The following is a 15,784-nucleotide window of genomic DNA, read 5'->3' as shown; positions in this document are numbered from 1 at the left end:
TCTGTTGGGAGAGAAGCTTTACAGGGCATCTAGTAGATAAGAAAGAAGCATTCCTACTCCTCCTGGCCCGCATGCAATGCTGTAAAAGAACTAACATCATGGGTTCAGCCTCCGAGGCCTGGGAAATCTGACTGTCTGTGGTTAAAACTGGGATGACAGTTAAAAGCCACAGAGTCTGATAGTGAGCAAATTAGACACGCTAACCCCTCATGCTATCTCCTTTGAAGCTGTAAATGAGTGGGTTCATGACAGGATGAGATCCCATTTCAGATTTCTTGCATTTTAACCTCTGATACAACACTAGCTTTTGGAATTTAAAATGCAACACAAAATATTCACTTTTCCTCAATCAGTGGGGACTTTCTAAATGAGCCAAAGCAGTCTCTAACTCTGAGTAAATTGCCCAAATTAATAATAGTTTGAAAGGTTGAAAATCACAAATGTTGATGTTAATACTCTGGTATTGGAAAGTGAAAATTATTTCATGTTTTGTTCTTTCATGGGAGTTGGGGACATCTGGTTAGTCAGAATTTATTGCCCACTGCTAATTACACTTGAGAAAGTGATGTGCAATGCTCTTGAATCATTGCAGTCCATATGATGTAAGCACACTCATAGTGCTATTAGGAAGTGAGTTCCAGAATTTTGACCAAGTGACAGTGACAGGAATGGCAATGTAGATCCAAATTCAGATGGTGTATGAATAGGGAGTTTTTTTTGTTTTCTTTCTATTTTCCTTTCTGAATGTTAAATAAAAACTGTTTTACCAATTGAACTGGATCTTTTAGCTTGCTATTTGGATGGGTGGAATCTTGGAGATTTCTAATTCTGATCTGAACTGAATGAATTTTGCCAAGATTGTTGGAAAGCCAATGCCAGTCTCAATTCTGTGTTGGGAACTATAATGCCTCATTAGGGTAGAATACTGGAAATCAAACTCCACAATTCTTGGAGCCCGTACAGAAGTGAAAGAATTTTTAAAATATGCAAAATTCACCAATTTATCTGTCTTTCAGATACAAATTGACCAAAAGCAAAGGACGGCATTTCTGTACATATCAAGAATTGTCATGTGTTTTATAACAAATGCATTCTAACTCCAGATCTAACACTTAGGAATTGGTCACATATAATTCCACTAGTTAAAACTCTAACATACCTTTAAACTTCCATTCTATTGACACATACAGAGAGACACTGACAGACTCAAACCCCGGTGTCCGGGTGGAGGGAAAGACTGGGGAGGCAGTTCACTGGTCTCTGTCCACAGGGTTTACTGAGATGATGCTTTTGCTCATTGGAATATTACTTCCCAGTCTTCCTTCTCCAGATACTTTCCTTTGTTTTTAGGAAGTACATGGTTACTGGTTTACACTTACAAGGATCTCTGACTTATTCATTAGAGTTACAGATTGAAATCAGCTTGAAATCCTTTATTGCAGAATAAAAACAACGTCTTCTTTTCCAAAGGTTTGATGGCTTCTGACCTAAACATACATGTACTAAAACTCTTCAGCTATCTGAGAGTTAATCACACAGGGGATGGCAAGCAGGAGCTGTTTGTCTTAAATAATTGATCATCATTTCACAGACCCCAATCAGCTACTTGTTGTAGGCTAAATTTCCGTTCATACATAGCTTATCTGTAACTAAGCATTCCTTATTACTTGAACAAGCAACTGTATAAACAGTACTGACAATAGGTGCCAAGTAATTCATTTTTTTAATTAAATGCAACAATCCTTCAGCAATTCTTTGCATTTAAACTCATCCTTTTCTCATTTCAGTCTATAATCAAAAATACAGAAAGGGTATGGCCTTTACAGGAATTCAAATTGGCAATGGCAGGAAGTCAATTGTAATATTCTCAGACAGACTAATTTCAAAGCAATCTCTGGGAGCCCTTTCCAATTGAAGTGCTCAATACACCCAATGGAGGGGCCCACATCAATGTCTAGCCAATGGCCGCAATAGGAGAGATTGGTGCAGTCAATGTAGGTAGGACAATGTAAGGACAACCTGAGGTGCAGCTACCCTCTGAAGAATTATAAAGATGTCAAAAAAAAACTGTTGTCACACAGTCCAGTCAATGGGCTGGTCTGTAGATGCAGGTAATGGCACCCCTAATACATCTAGATGCAGGGGCCTTAAAGGAATGAACATTGGCCACTGGTAGCATGCTGCCAGGATACAGCCTCCAGGCAAGCACCTGGTTTTGGAACTCCGTGCAGGGACTGTCTACAATCAGGCAAATCCTGACAGCATCATTAATTTATTCCTAAGACAGTATCAATGGAACTGAATCTGCTGTTGATGGGAAGACAGTCAGATCTCATCTGAGGCAAGGTTGCTCAGAGGCAGAGCTCATCAAAAAACCAACTCAATGCAAGATTCTCTAACAGTGTTCTTGACTTCTCCATTGAGGGACCAGGAAATTTCATCAAAGTGAGACCCACAGCAAATTTTCACTGGTAACAACAGAAAATTTGGGAAATGCACATCTTTGGAGAAACAGAAATGAGGCAGTGAAATAGACCAATTTAGTTTCATTATTCCAGGTTCTGCTGAAGTCCACGGTGTAGCCAATGGTGTAACTGTCTAAGATTCCTCTGTGGGTCACCTCTCAGATCCTCTTATCAGGGATAAAAAGACAAAAGAATTGGAGTTCCAATATATTGGCAAAAAACCTCTCCATAAGTTTTAAGAGGGAGATTAACAGCCAGGCAATGTACACATGACTTTCTCCAGCTTGTACTCTGTCATTTTAGCTACACAGATCTGTATTTTATTCTTTTTTGTTAATTTCTGTCTAGCAGTGACAGGCTAGAGTTGACTAAATCCTATGGATCAATTGACCCCCAGAACTATTTCAACATCATTCACTGAGTATTTAAGTCACCTATTCTTTTCTCACTAAATACAGCACTTGTATTTAAATATGTGAAATTTGCTTCTGCACTATTCTGGACACTAGCATATTTTTCCCATGTCAATTTTTCACTCCTGAACTGTTCTTTCTGATTCTGCTCCCCCTTTCAAGTTCAGCGTAAACTACAATACTGACCTGTTTAAAATTCAGCGTCAAAATTCAATCATCAGATAATAAAACATATCTCAGAATGATCCCGAGGTCAGCCAATGAGCAAGGCACCCCAATATAATTCCTTCAGGAATATTCATTGCTTTCCACTTTGTCTATTTTTAGCCATACTTACACTATATAGCTGCTGTTTTAGTCTTATCCAATCTTTCACATACAACTTTGGTCCAAAACCTGACTTCTATTTGAAAATTATGAGAAATAAAATTGATCTATTTCTGCTATGATTTTTTTTGTGATCCTATAAACTTCATAAGGATGTATATTTATGATATTTCAAGATGGAAAGGGTTTTTTACCTGTGGTATCTTGGAAATAGCATCATCTATTTAATTTGTGCATTTGTTTACTTGCTATTTATGCAAAGTCAAGTAACTTTGGAGAAAAGGATAAGCAAAGCTTCTTGAGAAACATGAGATGGGATCCTGGCCCTTAATTGCTGGAAAAACTGGCTTTGAAAGTTTATGGTGACCCAATTTTACATTTTCATAAGCCTGCTTTCACCAAGGTGGCCCTGTAGTTAGCACCACTACCTACACAGCGCCAGGAACCTGAGTTAAATTTCAATCTTGTGTATCTGTCTGTGTGGTGTTTGCACATTCTCTCCATGACTGAGTGAGTTTTCTCTGATTTTTCTCCCACAGTCCAAAACTAAGCAGGTTATATGGATTGTTCATGGGAAATGCAAGGTATTAAGGATGGGGTGGGATGCTCTTCAGTAGGTCTGTGTGGGCTTGATGGGCTTTGTGGCCTTCTTCCACACTGTAGGCGTCCTAAGTAGTCCGTAAACAGAAATACCAGGAGCTGCATGTTTATATCTCTCAGTAGATGTTCTTGGGAACTTAATAACTTTCTTAAATATCAATATTTCTGACAATCATAAATACACTGAAAAGCTAAACTATGACTGCTTTCCATGCACTCAAATCAATTTGATTTCAATCTGAACCTAAGATCTACATCTGTCTACAGCTATCAGTAATTCTGTTTCATGAACAAGAAACCTGGTGGATTACGAAAAGTTATCAAATTCTATCCTTTATTGGCAAACAGGAGTGTTTATTCTTTTGACTTTTTTGTAAACATAATCTATACAGGTAGTTCTGTTATAATGCTTGTTTTGTTAATGAGAATTGGCTGTAATGTAATTGATGAATAGTGGATGCTGTTTGGATAAACCAAACTTTCTGCTGTGCAGGTGTAGCGATTTTCTATAGTGGTTTCCCTATAACGTGATTTTCTATTGCAATGTTTGTAGCATGAGGTCATGCATGAACACAATGATCGTATTATAGGAGAACAACCTGTACAGAGTCTTTTTTTGTGTGTTGTTTGAATATGTCATGTTTAGGATTAAAGGGATATATAGTTCTAATTCCAGGCAATAATTTAAATATTAACTAGTGTTTGCCAGTTACTTTAATGATCAGTTTTGTGTTATAATTAATAAATTATTTTGATTTCGCTAGAAGAAGATTAGTGAAAGTCATTTTTATCCTGAATAGTAGCTGGGATTTGTTTGGTCATTTTGGTGATTGAATCAACACATTTCTGTTATTGGCATGGCTAATGGTGCCGTGGAGCTTGATTGCCAGTGCATTCCTTCCATCATAGCTAAAACAGTGCTTTCAACTACTAATTTCTAATTAAATTCAGAATGAATGTATTTAGATAACTACCCAGATGAATTATGAAAGCAATAGTCTTAGAGCTACAGGCCTGGGTAGACATTTATCTTAGATATTAGTGCAAAAAAGCTGTACCACACTGGCTACCTCTTAAAGACCTTCCTGATGTTCAATTCTACTGACTTTAGCGCTCTGAATATTATTTGAGCCTGTTAAAAGTGGTCCATATGGTACTACCTATTGTGTATTATAACCAGCTCAGGCTTCTCCCACACAGTGCCAGACAGAACTCATTCTCAGCAGCTAAATAAAATTGTGCTTGAGACAGTAAAATTGACCTCAAAAATCCATGAGAAAATACAACTGCAGTCCAGTTGCAGTATATATACAACTGCAATTCAGAAAAGTTAAATGGCAAACTCTTGCTGTAATTTTACAGATTGTTAAAAAAAATTATGAATAGGATTCAGTTTCACTTACTCTTATTCCACAAATTCACTTCAATAAGAATCTTGAGATGGCATCAATTTCAAGGCATTTTCTTCATTGAAGTTCAACAACAACCATATCAGTTTGCCATTTATAGAACCTCCAAGGAAAGTATTAAATAGGCATGCAGCTGGCAAGACAAAATACTTTGTCACTATTGCCTTATTTCTGCCTGAGCATCTGTTCTGTTTTTTCATTTCCTTCTCCAGCAGTCATAAGCTTCACTAATTTTATTCTGTAGAATGACAGGAGGTGTGCTTGAGGCAATGCAAGAAGGAAAATGTCACATCTTTCCTCCTCCCAAGGTGAAGCACTCTTCTATCTTGCAATGTTCCACTTAAAGTGGTCCAGATTATCTTGTAGGAGCAGTCTGATTTGTGATGGAAATGCTTTTGGTTGAGTTGAGCTATATTTGGAGTGCCTCTCAAGGCACTTAACCAGGACTGTAATGGGTTGACTTCACATAGCATCTATCTACAAAAGTGCAGTGAAACAAGAATTGTCAACAGAACTGTATCTCCAAATTGTGATGTGATTACATTTCGATTAAACTATTGAAGCACTTCATAGCGCTCAAAGTCCCACGACTGATTCAGGATGTTCAATTGCATTTAATTGCAGTTTTTAGCATACAGCATAATGAAAAATGTCAACCAATAGTTTGGAACAAAATTGCCATCTGCTGTCAGTAGTTCTGCCTGTTAATTTGTTGCAGAAAATGTTCACTCTTGCCGTGGTATTGGCGGTGATTCTGCCCCAGTCTCAGTCCCAGCTGAAAGTCGTAAACATATACCATGTATGTTTAGTTACAGTAATTGTAGTGCTTGTGATTTGGATATACAAGACCAGGAAACAGCATCAGCCTGCTATGTGCATGCTCTGATCCATTGGCTGCCTCTATTTATATGCAGAAAACAAAAATCTGCCCTCGTGCACCAGGGCTCTCAACGTCAGGAAGGGCAAAACAAACAAAAGACTTGTAGCCATTTCCAGGTATTGCTCAGCAAAATGGTCTTTCCAAAATCTTACACCCAGATCAGGCAAGTCCCAGGATGCCTCAGATCCATTAATTATTATGCAGAAATTATTTTCACTTGTCTTCTGTTCATGACAATGATTTTTCTAAGAGACTGAAAAATGCTTTTGTAAAGGACTTTAAAAAATGAAAGATACAAAACTATTCAAGTTTGGAAACAAGTGCAGGTGTTTCAATGAATATGCTGCTACTGGAATAGGTTTCAGAAGAGAGCGTAAGAAAGAATATCATGAAATTATAATGCAATATGATGGAGAGCATCCCCTGACACAGTTCTGAATGCCTCAGAGGCAAGAGGCAGATGAGAGACATCCCCGATTCACAGAGGGCCAGAAAACCCACCCAGGAAATACAGTGGGTACAGATAACCATCATGGAACATGCCAAAGTCTGGTTAAGAAGACCTGGAAGCAATGCCACTAAAATTAACAACCTCAAATTTGGGTTGCCCACCTCACTTACATTGAAACTGAAATTGCTAGAAAAAATCAGCAGGTCTACCAGCATCTGTGGAGTGAAATCAGAGTTAATGTTTTGGGTCCAGAGACTGTTCTTCAGCTTCTAAGGGATTGCATCCAACAACTCTGCCTTCAACGAATTCTGCTTTCAAATGTCGATAGTCACAGTTGTCTACTAATCGACTAATCAATGAATAAAATGATCAATGGATTCTGTTGGATTCTGAACTCTGCCTTTTAAAAAATGACATTTTAGAAAAGAAAATTCTTACATTAAGGTAATTATCAAAAGATATTAGAATGTCTTCATAATTACATGAGCATTTCATAATTTAGTAATTTATAATGTCATCAATTGTAGAACCTATTGAATGTGATAGTGTATTTATTTGTTCACCTTAAGATTTAATGCTTAATTTTGAAGCAATTCTCTATCCCAGCAATGTAAGATATCAAAATTTATGTTCTGGGGTTGGCTCTTTTCAGACATTAAACCTTGGTTGTGATATTATTTTCTTGATATTGGGATTATTTATTCGTATTACTTTAAAACTGTTGTCAACCTTGCAATGTCTAAAAACTGTTTTATTCTATTTATATCAAAGATGCTTAAATGGTTAAATGCATTAAATCAATGCTGTTTGAATGTACTTGTGTGGTAATTCACACTAATAGTTTAGAGGTCTTTCTGGAGAGGTCGAAGAAAAGAGAAGTCAAAGTTCACCAGCAGAAGGCATGGAAAGAAACAAAGGCCTATTAGATCCATTAATGGACCACAGTGGTGGCCAGGCCAGCATTAGACATGAGTGCAGAGAGAGAGGTATTTCAGAACAGGAGCAGCTAACAGCTTAACTTTTCCCCATTGTGCTAGAATGCTAAAGCAATAAATAAGAAAAAGGAAGCAATAATGAGGAATATCGTCATTCACCATTTTCCCACAGTAATTAAGTATCAGCAACCTCAGTCTGCTCATGTCAATGTCTTTCAAGCAGCTGACTGCAAACAGTATATGTCTTGTACATTCCCCAAGAGAGCTGGGAATATTGTAGGAAATTGACAACCCATGCAAGAGAGACTTGAGGACAAGGTTTTGGGGAGTGGTAACAAAAGGGATGGGGTAAAGCTTAACGAAAACTCTGTAAATAAAAGGAGGTTCTTTTTTTGTGGGACGTGAACACATGAGGGGCGATGCAGAGTAAGGGATTATTTATACTTCTACCCATAAATTTGCTACTGAATATGTGTGTAAGTATCTTAAGTCATAGTGATGTCATATCACATGGACTTGGAACCTGAGTCTTTAGGGTTCCAGAGATGTTCACTCTTATCTTTTGTACAGTTAGGTTTGATAAAGCCTATTAGTGTTCAATTATCTGAGGACTGACTAGATAAATTATCACTTCGACGGATTCAGTGCAAAATAGTGTTTTAATGGCTAAACTAAATCACAAAAATTGAGTGCAGTGGCACATTCACTTGTGTCCTGCTGTATGCAAATTCCAAATGCATTTTTAAGCTGCTTAATTGCATTATTCGTGGCTTGAAAACTCCACTTTGCTTGGAGTTGCACCATCCCTAACATTCTGTGCATTTTCATACATCGTCATCTATCCATTTGTCACTGATACTCACCCCATCCTTAAGCAAACTTTTAGTCATTCACTGAGATAAGCACATTCCACACTTGTATCAATATAGTGTGGAGCTGGAGGAACATACAGCAGGTTTCTCAAGCTTCACACTGTATTGATTCTGACTCCAGCATCTGCAGTTTGTACTACCTCTGAGGGACTAAAAACCCTACTGCAAAGCCTCTTCTAAGATTGCCCACCTTGAAGACTTGTCCGGCTCCGCCCAAAAAAATCTCAGTGGATCTCTCTCCCACTAAAAATCTGGCCAGCTGAGTTCCTTCTCTGATGTGGAGGTGCCAGTGTTGGACAGGGCTGGACAAGGTCAGAAATCACACAACACCAGGTTACAATCCAACTAGTTTATATGAAAACAAAAGCTTTCAGAGCTGCCCTCCTGCTCAAGCAATATTCAGCTATGACAAAATATTTCTACATCTGTAAAACAATAGGTCACTTTCAGAGGATGTGCATCAGTAGGATAGAATTAGAGCTGCAATATACCCCCTTTGGATGATACTCAAGATATTCCTGGAGAATTTTAGAGAATTAATTGACTCAAATTTGACAGACATGCATATGTCAATAGATAACTTGCTCATTGTAAGCATGATATAGCTATTGGTATCTCTGCCTTATCAGATCAAAGAGCTTAAAAAACGAAAGTTACAACCTACAGAGATGACTCTATGTGATGCAGGTAGAATATCTCTCAAGAACAAAGATACAGTGAACCTTTCACTCCACACTGCACTTCTGTTGTTCACCCCTCAGGCATTAAAATATCTTGGTCTCTGCTGGTGATTTTGTTCTTCCATTATTAACATGTAATTTTGCACCCTAGCCATCCACCCCCATTTCAAATTGCTGTAACAGAATAGTCACTGAACAATTGTTAAAATGGGGTGCAGCTTTGGAAAATCTCATTTTTATTCCTCAACTTACTCCTACCATCTGTTCAACTTCAATACTTTCAAATTGTGCCTTTGCAAAATATCTACAAATACCAGAGATGAGATCACGTTACTGGGTCCTCATCACTCCTGCCTGTTACTCAATAAATGCAAGCTCCAGAAGTAAAATGAAAATGAGGTGCGGCATTGAAAGCCACTAACAGTCATACTGAACATACATCTGAGTTTCCCCTGTAATAATGGACATGCCACCCAATGCCACACCTTTTCCCTCTCTCAATATGCACTCAGCTTATCTCTCAGACAAGATCAGGGTGACTGGGATAGTAGGAACTGCAGATACTGGAAAATCTGAGATAACAAGGCGTAGAGCTGGATGAACACAGCAGGCCAAGCAGCATCAGAGGAGCAGGAAGGCTGACATTTCGGGCCTAGACCCTTCAGAAAGGGTCATCATAGGTGAAATCAGGGTGACTATCTGGTTTTAATGACTAAAAGTACTGTATCAGATGCTGACATACGCATTTATGTCAGCTTCTTAGGACATAAATAGTGCACATTTTGTGTTCAGTACTGGAGGTACTGCAATACTAACATTACACACAGCATTATAAATTAATCTTCTGCTTTTCCTAACTTAATAAGACCTAGTCAGTGTATATGACTTGAGTTCCTATCTTAAAATATAAGGCATATGGTAATGAAATACTTTCAGATGCAATTATCCTTGTAGGAAAGAAAAATACAGAGGCAACCCACTACATCACATTACCTAAATGAATATGTGCTGATGCAACAATATTGAATCCCAGAATTTATAGAATAAAGTACAAAGTTTAATTGTATTCCCCTCTGCAAGATGGGTATGTGAAGTGTATTAAAGATTAAACTCAGTGTAACTTCCTACTTGTATACATGTCAATGTAATTTTTACAGGTACAACACATCAGGCCTTCACAGCGGGCAGGCAATGATCTCCTTGAGTTGCAAAAGGTAGAATGTGGCAATGCAATGCAGATACTGATGGGATTTTTACTGCATTGTCATACATTTGGCACCTGGCTCACTCAATCAACCTGGCATGGTGTACAACCAGGTTCCAAAGATGATCAAGAAAGGTAGGAACATTTTTTGTCAGTTTCCTTAAAGGCCAAGAAGGCTAGGCTTGATCTAGTGGCCTGGGATACCCTTCTCTCCTACCAACTATTAATGGTCAACCTCCCCCAGTAAAATCCCTCAAAGGTTCAATGTTGGATGACCTAGCCACTGTCTCCTTGGGTCCCTCGAGACTGGCTGCATAATTTTCCATTCCTGCCTTTTAATTTCTGTGGTGTTCCTACAGGACTCTTGCAGGAATCAATTTTAGGATAATGGAGTGAAGCCTTATGTCGGTATAGCCATATGACCTTATGATTTGTCCTGCTGCACTTCCCATGCCACATTCTTGTTCTGAGTTAAGAATTGGACTTCAATCATTTAAAAATGGTACTCAATCATCATGAACCATGTCACAGTGAAAATCCACTGAAACAGCCTTGTTCTGCTTACAATCAGTCAGTACAATTCTTAACATAGCTGATATAGACAATTTATCCAGCAACATAATGGTGCGGATGTCCAGGATAGTATGCCATTAAAATCCTAAGAGACTGAGTTGAAATCTAATTGGGTTTGACTTGTATAACCTGTTGTACAGTTGACTGCACTCCACAAGGGAATCACTATCAGACAGGTCCAAATCACATGGAAGAACATGTCATGCAGCGTGACACTTCTGGGACAGCAAGGGATATTTTACTCCAGATAACAGATGTATAACAAAATCTTTAAAGTAACTTGAATTCGATTTCCATCTGCTCAATGCAAGTTGAAGCATTATGGACACAGAGCGGCATTTTCTCCAATCTTTGTTTCCAGTCATGACAGTTCTACCTTTCTCTCATGTTCCTCCCGGGGAGTTGTTAATAGGCTCTGTACTTGATTTGAAGACAGAAAGTGACAAGGAATATGCCATAGATTTTATATTGTATTTTTGCATCACTCATTAGAATAAATTTATCAGTGAGATGTGACAGTGCAGAGATACGAGGAACTTAGCAATTTGATGAAGGGAGAAATTAAAGCTCATAATGACAATTTTGAAATTGTGAATGATTTTAAAGCTGACAGTTTTACAGGATAGCATCATGCTATCTGCTTTCTCTCAATTTAATGAGCCCTACTCAGTGTCAAAGAGCTGGGATTCTTTTTAGAATACCAGTCCAAGCATAATTGATTTGTGGCTCTTTTTGAAACTTTGTATCTAAAGATTAGGCTTACTGTTTTATTAATTGTGTTTCTTGTACAATACAAAAAAATTTATCAACATTTTCATCTAAAAAGAAATTCCAGAGACAGTCTATGCCCTCATTTCCACTCCAAAACAATAACACCACATGTTAACAAAGCAAATTAAAACAGCAACAATTGTGAAATTTATGAACTGAAACTCATTATGAATTCTTTCTCTTTATTGTAGATCAATGATATTCATGAACCTGAACTACACTTGGGCATATGGAAAAGGAGGCGGAAGAAAGTGACAGGAAGAAAATCAAAAGTATAGTCTTGAAATTAAGAAATGCAAATGTGATCAGCAGACCCTGCAATTCACACTGAACAGTGACACCATCAGTAATAAAATCAAATCCTTATAAAATGATTTAAGATGGCTTCGAGCATGCAATTTTCTATTTAAAGTATTGGCCAAATTTTATTTTACAGCTGAGATGGAAATCAACTGTAAGTACACTGTGTGGTTTTCCTAGAATATACCTTTAGGAGGTAATCTAATTCTGCTCATTCCAATGTTCTTAATTTATCGAGGGAGGATTATACTTTCTAATAGGTTTCTAGATGAGCAGGTTTATTTGCAGTGAAAGCCTTGTTTTGCTGCATGACTATTTTATTGGCCATATAGGATGTTATGTTACGTGTTCTGAATCAGATCATTTGAAACTATAGTCATTGTAATACGTCAGCCAGGTGGACCTCAGAGAATATGAGTTACCTGAATAGAGCTGTTAATCTGATCCAATCAGGGAACCCTGGCTGACAGATATAAACAGGAGCATCAGTGATTCTGTTCACTTTGAGAGCTGACTCTGAGGAAGCAGGACCAGTGTCAAGTACCATGCATGTGTAAAGTAAGAGTGATGCAGTAACCAGATACCAATCTCTGTGGAGTTATATCAGTGGGAATGAGTGAAAAAAAGGGTCCTGGAGAAGTTTGCTCACAACATTGTCTTTGAATTGGGGATAAGCATTTCTGGAATCATGCTTTTATTTGCAAAGCTTAAATCATTTGATCTCGCTATTTCAGACTGGCCCCAGTATGTGGAAAGAATCTGTTATGTATTTCTTTTCCAGGCAAGTGACTTTAGACAGATGGAAAGCAACAAGTAATTCTCTTGACAGCTTGTGGATGTGCAGCTTTTTCTGTTATTAGGAACCTGACATTTCCTGAGGCACCAGATAGTAAAAGCTTTCAAGAATTGATGGATTTATTTCAGGGATATTCTGACTGCAAGCCTCCTTTAATTCTGACATGCTATTGGTTTCACTCAACGGTTTAAGAACCAGGGGAATCTGAGTTGGGATTTTTGACAAGGTTAAGATGACTGGAAGAGGCATGCGGATTTTTGTATAACCATGCCGATGCACCTATTAGCTGAAGCCCAACTGAACTTCAAACAGGCACTACAACATTCAAAAATGTGATAAGTGGAGACGATGAGTTGCAAGGTATTCCAATGGAAGTGGACACCCTCACCCAGGCCAACTGAGCTTGGGAAACACCACTTGAAGAAAGGAAATTGCAGTCAGGACAAATCCTGAACAGAGGGAATCTAGGTCAGCCTACAGCAAAACCACAAAGCAAAAGCAAGCTTTGGCCAAATAGGAAAAAAAATTTGTCAGGATCTGGGCCAGCAAGCCATTGTAGTTGCTGCTGGTATGTGGACTCGAGACAGCAACAGTCTCACTGGGCTTGAATTCCAGGGTTTACCCACACATTATCTTACTTTTTTGGTGAAATACTAGTGGTAATTTTGTCCTTGTTGGCACTTTGGGCACTGCATCAACAGTACAGCTATGTCTGCATCTAATCCTGGCAATCAGACATAACTTCTCACCAACATCTTCATTTTGGGCACTCCTGGATAATGCTGGTAGAGTTCAGCCAGTATCAGGTAATGACATTTGCTCGGAACAATCACTCTTGCTCTCCATAATAATATGCCATCCTCTATTGTGATCTGGTCCCTCAGGGACCAAAAAGGTTTTAATTCTGGTTGTGGCAACTCTATTGTTTCATCACCGCTAGCTGGTTTTGTCTTGCCAGGACCAGATATTTTTGCATCCACAGTCAATTATTGTCAGCAGTGACTGGAACGGTGTCCAGAAAGGTTAAAACCTGAACGGGTGCTTCCTGTGCCAGCACCAGTTATGGGGTGTCTGCTAGTGCAAAGCATCTCAAGGCATCAGCATTTGCCACTTGGCCACCTGGACGGTGTTCCAACTTGTAATTGTACGCACTTTGACTTTAGCAATGCATTCTCATTCTATCCGAAGCTATCAGCGGCATGGATTTGTCCTCATTGTCCTAGCAAGGGTGTATGGTCTGTTATTTTATAAATTTATATCCATAAGGGTGTCAGTGGATCTCAAACAATGACGAGACAGAATACAGTAAAGAGATTGTTGTCTTTAACCATGCCGCTAAGCACCCAATGTCTCCATCTATGTCAGCAAAACAGTGGTGCAGGTCATTGACCTCAGGGAGCAGAGTGGAGGGCACAGCCCTGTCTGCATCAATGGTGCTGAAATGAGGATAATCCAGAGCATCAAGTTCCGAGGAGTAATGATCACCAACAATCTGCCCTGGTCCATACAATGGTCAAGAAAGCACAACAGCATCTCTTCTTCCTCAAGAAGCTAAGGAAATTCGGCATGTCCATGAAGACTCCCACTAATTCTTATAGCAAGCATTCTATCTGGATACATCACAACACTGTATGGCAAGATACCAGGACCACAAGTAATTGCAGAGCTTCATGAACACAGTCCAGTCCATCACATATGAGTCTTCTATCCATTGATCCATCTATATTTCCTGCTACTTCAGTAAAGCAACCAATATGATAAAAGACCCCTCCCACCCTCATTATACCCTCTTCCACCTTGTTCTGTTGGTCAGAAAATAAAAGGTTTGAATACACATATAAACAGATTCAAGAATGGCTTCTTCCCTGCTGTTATGAGACTTTTGAACAGATCTCTCAAATTTAATGCCAATCCATCTCTCTATACCTTCTCTGTGGCTGCAACACTGTATTCTGCAAACTGTTCTACTACCTGATGCATTTTGTATGGTTCAACCTGCCTGTAGAGCACACGGAACAATACTTTTCACTATATCTTGCTTCACATAACAAAATAAACCAAATCATAATGCAAGCTTAATGAGTGGCTGCCATCATTTGTTTGTTACCAACCCAAAATCCAGTTCAATATCTGAAACAAATTACAGACTTTGTGAGAAAAATAAATCTGGTTCTTGCAGTTAAAAATTTCATACCAACTGGTAGAATGAATTCAGAGGTTTGCAAAAAGAAAAACTTGCATTTATATACACAGACAACACAGTGTGGAACTGGACGCTGAGTTGCAAGACATTCGAAAGGAAGTGGACAGCAGGCCAGGCACCATCAGAGGAGCAGCAAAGTTGATGTTTCAGGTCACAAAACATCAGCTTTCCCGCTCCTCTGATGCTGCCTGGCCTGCTGTGTTCCTTCAGCTCCAAACTATGTTGTCTCTGACCCCAGCATCTGCAGCTCTTGCTATCCCCTTGCATTTATAGTTGCATTTTTCATGACACTGGGCATCTTAATTGATCTAACACAAGGGAGGTAATTTTTGAAATTTAGGCACTTTTCTAATATAGGAAATAAGACCTCTAACTCTCATGAAGAGGAGTGTGAAAATGACCAGTGACACTTTTTCTGACAAAAACAGAAATTGTTCAACCCAGACACCCCCTGATTTCGGCACATTTACCACCTTTTCCCAGCTGCTTTAGTTCTGAGGAAGAGTCACAGGACCCGAAGCATTGACTCTGCTATCTCTCCATGGATGCTGCCAGACCTGCTGAGTTACTCCAGCAGTTTCTTTCTTTCAGATTTCCAGCACCCACATTTCTTGTTTTATTTTTGCAATGTTGATTGAGGAATAAGTATTAGCCAGGACACTAAGAATGACACACGTCTTCTTCAAATTGTTGATTCTTCTGAAACCCCCAAGCAGACTAGTGTCTCGCCTGAAAGACAGCACTGTTGACAGTTCATTACTTCTGACACTGTCATGTCAGCCTCAAATTTAACGCTAAAGCACTGGAATACAATTTGAATTCAGTATCATGTGATTTAGAAGCAAATGTGCTGTCAACTGAGCCTAGCTGACAGATTGGGACCGGCTCAGCTGATGTCTGACCTC

This window comes from Stegostoma tigrinum, chromosome 11 (genome assembly GCF_030684315.1).
Source record: "Stegostoma tigrinum isolate sSteTig4 chromosome 11, sSteTig4.hap1, whole genome shotgun sequence".
In the NCBI taxonomy this organism is placed as follows: Eukaryota; Metazoa; Chordata; class Chondrichthyes; order Orectolobiformes; family Stegostomatidae; genus Stegostoma; species Stegostoma tigrinum.
The sequence above is the reverse complement of the archived record's forward strand: the minus strand, read 5'-3'. Positions refer to the sequence as shown.